The sequence below is a fragment of the Crocodylus porosus genome, unplaced genomic scaffold (assembly GCF_001723895.1).
Source record: "Crocodylus porosus isolate Cpor-Errol unplaced genomic scaffold, CroPor_comp1, whole genome shotgun sequence".
NCBI lineage: Eukaryota > Metazoa > Chordata > Crocodylia > Crocodylidae > Crocodylus > Crocodylus porosus.
Window position 1 is genome coordinate 25,861,433 of NW_017728918.1, and position 6,169 is coordinate 25,867,601.

At 46.8% G+C, this 6,169-nt stretch overlaps 1 long non-coding RNA gene across 1 annotated transcript in view; it reads right to left on the bottom strand.

Annotated features, from left to right (window-relative positions):
* Window positions 1–2,632: 2,632 nt before the first annotated feature.
* The window catches only part of LOC109312195, a 12,214-nt gene continuing 8,677 nt past the window's right edge, over window positions 2,633–6,169 (bottom strand). The window contains exon 3 of the long non-coding RNA XR_002101729.1: window positions 2,633–2,718. This is a non-coding gene — a long non-coding RNA (uncharacterized LOC109312195). The remainder of the gene's footprint in view (window positions 2,719–6,169) is intronic.

The window sequence follows — 6,169 nt, forward strand, 5'->3', positions numbered from 1 at the left end:
TGTGTTGGGTCCCACCACGTTTCAGTGAGCCCCACTATGTCTGGGTTGGTGTCAGCTAGCAGGAGGGTAAGTTCCTCTTGCTTGTTTCCCATACTACAAGTGTTTGTGTAGAGGCATTTGAGGCCTCCTGAGGATATGTGCACTGGCCCCCTACTTTCAGCATTGCCCTGGCCCCTGTTGCTTACCTGTGTATATGTTCCATCTCAGAGGAAAGGCAGCAAAAGGGCATAGCAGCCCCTGTGGCTCTGCAGGGAACTAGTGGACCTCCTGCATCTAAAAAGAAAAGCCTACAAAGGGTGGAGGATGGGATCCACCACCAAGGAGGAATAATCTGCACTGGTCCAGACCTGCAGAGACCAAACCAGAAAAGCCAAGGCTGAAACTGAACTCCAACTGGCTACAAGCATCAAGGACAATAAAAAGTCCTTTTTTAGATATGTGAGGAGCTGGAGGAAAAGCAAGGGCAATGTTGGACCTCTGCTAAACCAGATGGGACAACTGACAACCAACGCCCAGGAAAAAGTCAACTTGCTAAATGGGTACTTTGCGCCGGTTTTTTGTCAGTCACAAGGGACGCCCCTGCCCATTAGGGGACAGGAGGGCCTGGGTGAGGGAGATTCCTTACCCTCCATCAATGCTGACCTTGTGAAGTAACACCTTGAGAGGCTGGTTACCTTTAAGTCAGCCGGCCCTGACAGCTTACACCCCAGAGTTCTCAAAGAGCTGGTGAGCATCATAGCCCAGCCCCTGACACGTATCTTTGAGAACTCCAGGTGCTCTGGTGAAGTGCCCAAAGAATGGAAGAAGGCCAACATGGTTCCTATCTTCAAGAAGGGGAGGAAAGTGGATCCAGCAAACTACAGGCCCATCAGCCTGACCTCTATCCCTGGGAAGATCCTAGAAAAGATTATCAAAGAGACCATTCTCAACAGACTTGCCAAGGGCAAAATCCTGAGGGATAGCCAGCACGGGTTTGTTGCAGGTAGGTCTTGCTTGACCAATCTTATTTCCTTTCACAACCAATTAACTTATCACGTGGACAAGGGGGAAGAGATTGATATCATATATCTTGACTTTAAAAAAGGCTTCAATCTGGTATGCTATGATCACCTCTTAGCAAAACTGGCCAACTGTGGCCTCGGCTTCTCCATGATCTGCTGGCTGGGGAACTGGCTAGGTGGTCAGACCCAGAGAGTGGTGGTTGATGGAAGTCAATCATCGTGGTGCGCTGTGACCAGTGGGGTCCCTCAAGGCTCTGTCCTCAGGCCTATATTGTTCAACATCTTCATTAATGATGTGGACATTTATCTCAGAAGCAGACTGGCCAAGTTCGCCAATGACACCAAACTTTGAGATAAAGCGTCCACACCTGAGGACGGAAGGACAATCCAGGTTGACCTCGACAGGCTCAGGAAATGTCAGATGAGAACCTGATGGCATTTAACACTGAAAAATGCAAGGTTCTCCACCTTGGGAGGAAAAACCCGCAGCATGCTTAAAGGCTCAACAGTGCTACACTGGCTAGCACTTCAAATGAAAGGGACTTGGGGATCATGGTTGACCACAAGATGAACATGAGCCTTCAGTGTGATGCTGCCGGCAAAACACTGCCTTGCATCCATAGATGCTTCTCAAGCAAATCGCAGGACGTCATTCTCCCCTTGTACTCGGCCTTGGTGAGGCCGCAGCTGGAGTACTGCGTGCAGTTTTGGGCTCCACAATTCAAAAAGGATGTGGAGAAGCTTGAGAAAGTGCAGGGGAGAGCCACGCACATGATCAGAGGTCAGGAAAACAGACCTTATGATGATAGGCTGAGAGCTATGGGACCCTTCAGCCTGGAAAAGCACAGGCTCAGGGGTGATCTGGTGGCCACCTATAAGTTTATCAGGGCGCTCATTAGGATCTGGGGGAACGTCTGTTCACCAGAGTGCCCCAAGGGATGACAAGATCGAACGGTCATAAACTTCTCCGTGACTGTTTCAGGCTGGACATAAGAAAGAGCTTCTTTACTGTCCGAGCCCCCAAGGTCTAGAATAGACTGCTGCCAGAGTTGGTTCAAGCACCTACTTTGAACACCTTCAAGAGACATTTGGATGTCTATCTTGCTGGGATCCTATGACCCCTGCTGACTTCCTGCCCTTTGGGCAGGGGGCTGGACTCGATGATCTTCCAAGGTCCCTTCTAGCCCTAATGTCTATGAATCTATACTGTCGCAGGGCACTAGAAACTTAGTGCCAGGGATGTAATTCAATGCTTTAATGGGGCAAAGCACACCCTTGTCTTTTGTATTATTTTATAGCCTAAAGGCTTGTGTTTTGTTTGTTGTTTCATAACATGGGTGGTTTGGGTGAGGCTATTTGGAGAAGGAGGAGGCCTCATTAGGGGCCCACTGTGAAGTGGGGACCCCAGCGCTAGAGAAGGCACAGCATTTGGCGGGGCACAGACCCCAGCACCAGAGAGGGAGCAGCATTTGGGGGGCGTAGACCCTGGCACCAGAGGGGGCACAGCGACAAGAACTACGGAGAGCCCAGTGCCAATGGGCACAGCGACAAGGGCTGTGGAGAGCCCAGTGAGGACAAAAGGCCAAATTATAGTGAGGCCTAAGCAAGACAACACCTCTACCATCTGTGAGGCTTGGAGCGTGGTAAAGGGGCAGTTGGAGCCATGCATATAGCCCATAAGGCTGGGTTGTCCAGGGACATCTATTTTGAAACAGGACTTACAGGGCCCAGGGAAATCCATTAGGACCATGCTCAGATAGGCTTAAAGGCAGCCTCCCTAAATCAATTATTCCAACAAGACGTGGTGGGTGAGAATAGAGGATGCCCATCGGGCCAAATTGGCATGGTGGAGGGGCCTTAGGGGTAACACGGCCATCCTTAAGGACCCCATCCCATGACATACCTCTGTTATCCTCACAGCAGCGAGGACAATTTACACTTTTTCCAGAAGATCTCAAAGCACTTTTATGAATCTAAAACAAACAACCAATTTTCCTAACCTGTCCATTACACCTAGAATATCATTAGTTTAGCAATGACAAACTGAAGCAAAAAGCTTAAGTGATTTGTTTTAACTTCATAAAAGCAACACCATCAGGTCAAAATTAGGTTAAAACTTAGGTTGCAAAAAAATGAAAAGTGTAAAAACAAGTAATATTTTTTAAATAAATCCCAGAGGTTTATTAGGTACCCAAGCATTGTCACTTTATGCAGTGAACATGAAAAAAAACTAAGACCGGGGGTAACCTTGCTGGTTATCTTGCCTGCCTGGCTAGGCCAGACCATGACCTGGGGCCTGTGGTCTCCCTCAAGTGCTTCCCGCTTAAGGAAGTGCTCCCACAGGTTTCTGAACACCTGTCAGGGTTTCACTTGTCACAGCCTTGGCCCCCTCTTTGTCTGGCCAAACCCTCAGCCTTGGTTCACTGTTTAAGATCTTAGCTCCCGGGTATCAGCCCTGCCTTGGCAGCATCCCCTCCTGGGGTTCCAGGCTTATCATGCCAGCCTCAGGCTCTCTGGCTTGGCACTAGCTTCTGGTACCTCTAGTAAGGGAATGCCACCCAGGCACCCCCACTTATAGCCTCCACCACCCGTGTATCCACAACCTGGTCCTCTGGTCTCATGTCCAAAATGGAACAAAAACCAGCCAGCCTCTTTACAAAACAAATAATCTCCCTCCTTCCAGGTAAAGTTGCCCACAGGCCCTACATCACTTCACAGGTAGGTCAGAACCATCTCAACCCAGCTCCCCTAGGTGGGTAGGTAGGTAGGTTGGTAGGTATGTAGGTTGCCTGCCTGCCTATTCATCTCCAGCAGCTCCTCTCCCAGCAGCTCCTCTCTGCTGCATGCAGTGGTCACTGCTGCATGGTCAGAGACTGGCTTTATATCCCGGAGCCCAGCCTCCATCCCTCCGTGTGACCAGATCATCTGCATCTGGGAACCAGGTGCAGCTAATTGCTTCATTAACCACCTGGCCTTTTTAGTCTGTGGCTCAATCCACCTGGGCTACTACTCCCTGGTGCCCATCCTTGCCTGGGTTCCCTACCCTCTCAGGCCTTCCTAGTAACAGGGGAGTGGTTCCCTGTTACAATATTCTAATGTTTTAAAAGCCTAAGTCTGTCTGTCTGTCTGCCTGTCCATAACGCTTTATTCACACTCTGATTGGTTGATGGAAATAGCCAATCAGAGTGTTCCAAGCATGGGGAAGCGCCGCCATGATTCCGAAGCCGCGCTCAGGACTGGACAGGGGATGGGAGAGCCAAGGTGAGCAGCGCTGGCCTCGATTTCCCCCACCCCGCTCCCTGCAAGAGGCCGAACAGCAACAGCATGGGGCATTAGGTGGCAACGCTGCATCCCAGCCCCCCCCCCCACCCACCCCCTGTCATTCTTGACAGGCAATTGGCTAGTATATATATATAAGATTATTCACACACATTTTCTTTTCTATATATATATATATGTTGGGGTTACATTGTGGTAGTAGTGACAATACCCTACTCTGCATAACAGTATAACAACTTTAAAAAGAAACATATTACTTCAAAAAGTTTGAAAACTGCTGCTATAAATGCATCCTGCTATAAACAAAGTATGTCTCTTCTTTAGATGTGCCCCATATCCTAATTTACCTTATGCTGACATTTTCATAGAAAAATCAAGAGTGGGCAGAGCTTGTTTTTTTGGGAGCATGGGATCTTAGGATCACTATGGACATACCCAGGACGAAACATTATACTGACATGAAAAAAAAAAGATTAGCAACACTTTACTTCAAATTAAAACCAACAAATAAATTAAAGGTAGCATTTTAAGATTTGGTTTTCCTCTCACAGTACAGTCCATTATTTAGTACAATTGTTGTTAACTTCCAGAAGAAGTCTGAGAGAATACAAAAGAAACTTTTTGGAAGGATTTGGAGAAAAAATGTGAAAAATAAATTGTTGTGTTTTGTTTACATATTTAGAGGAAAGCACGAATGATATTCATTTAATATTTTCTGATGAATGGCAAATATCAATTTAATGTATTCAAACACAAGGAATAAACCAATCAGAACTCCCTTTTCACATGTTTATTTTAAAGACACGTATTAATGCATGTGTAGCCTAGAACACATACTCTCTCTCTCACACACGTACACAAATGCACACGCAGAGGATGAAAAAATAATGTGGAACCCTTATTTCTAGGTCACAAGTAATCCCTAATAAAAATTATGGCATTTGTTCCTAATGGGTTCAGTGGGAAACTTCAGAAAAGACACTATTTTGTGTGGATTTTAGCAGCCATGGATTATCTGCCCAGGGGCAGGTTTCCAGAACTGCTCGGTACCTGCCATGCTGAGCTCTTCTGAACAATCTGGCCAATATTCGTGTGTCTAACTGGGAGCTAAGGTTTTGTCATAAAACTCAACCCTATACAGCACAGAACCTAAAGCCCACATAAATCCCACTTCCACTTTTGAAAGATTTTATTGCACAGGCCTTAAATGGTGCACCACACCCAGGTTGAATGTAGCCCTTAATTTCCCCGTGAATTATATTGCTTATAAAAAGTAAGAGAAGAATAGCAATACACAGCCTTCCCCAAACAAGCCTGCCAATGCTGCTCAGCCCTGATATTCTCTGAGCCAACATCTCCACAAAGTTATATCATAACTGAATGAAGCTTACAAATACCTACCAGCTTGTATTGCCCTGAGATTACCCACCATCCTTATTTAATTGGTTTTCCTTTATTGCTGCCCAGAGATAAAGCTTCAGTGCCAGTCGCATTCTTACCACCAGTCAGTTTGGTGAAATGTGTATCTGTCTCCAAACTCAGTGCTTTGATCAAGAGTTTAAAGCCAACCAAGCAAATTCTTGGACTCAGTCATGGAGAGCACCTGGTCGCAATCTATGGCCTTTGTTATACAGCAGGGCAGGTTAGATCTAATGTACTCTTATCTCTCAGCTCCCTGTTCTTGGGGAACCCTGACACAGGATGCAGACTGACTCACAAAGAATCCGCCCCCCCGCCACCTAAACAGAAACTGATTAAAATACAGTGAGAGACACACCTAAAACCCTCCAGATAAGGGTGACAAAAGTGAAACAACTGCCCTAGGTCTTATTTGCATCTGAGATGGGAACAGATGACCATTCATTTACATGAGAGATGGAGAACAGAAA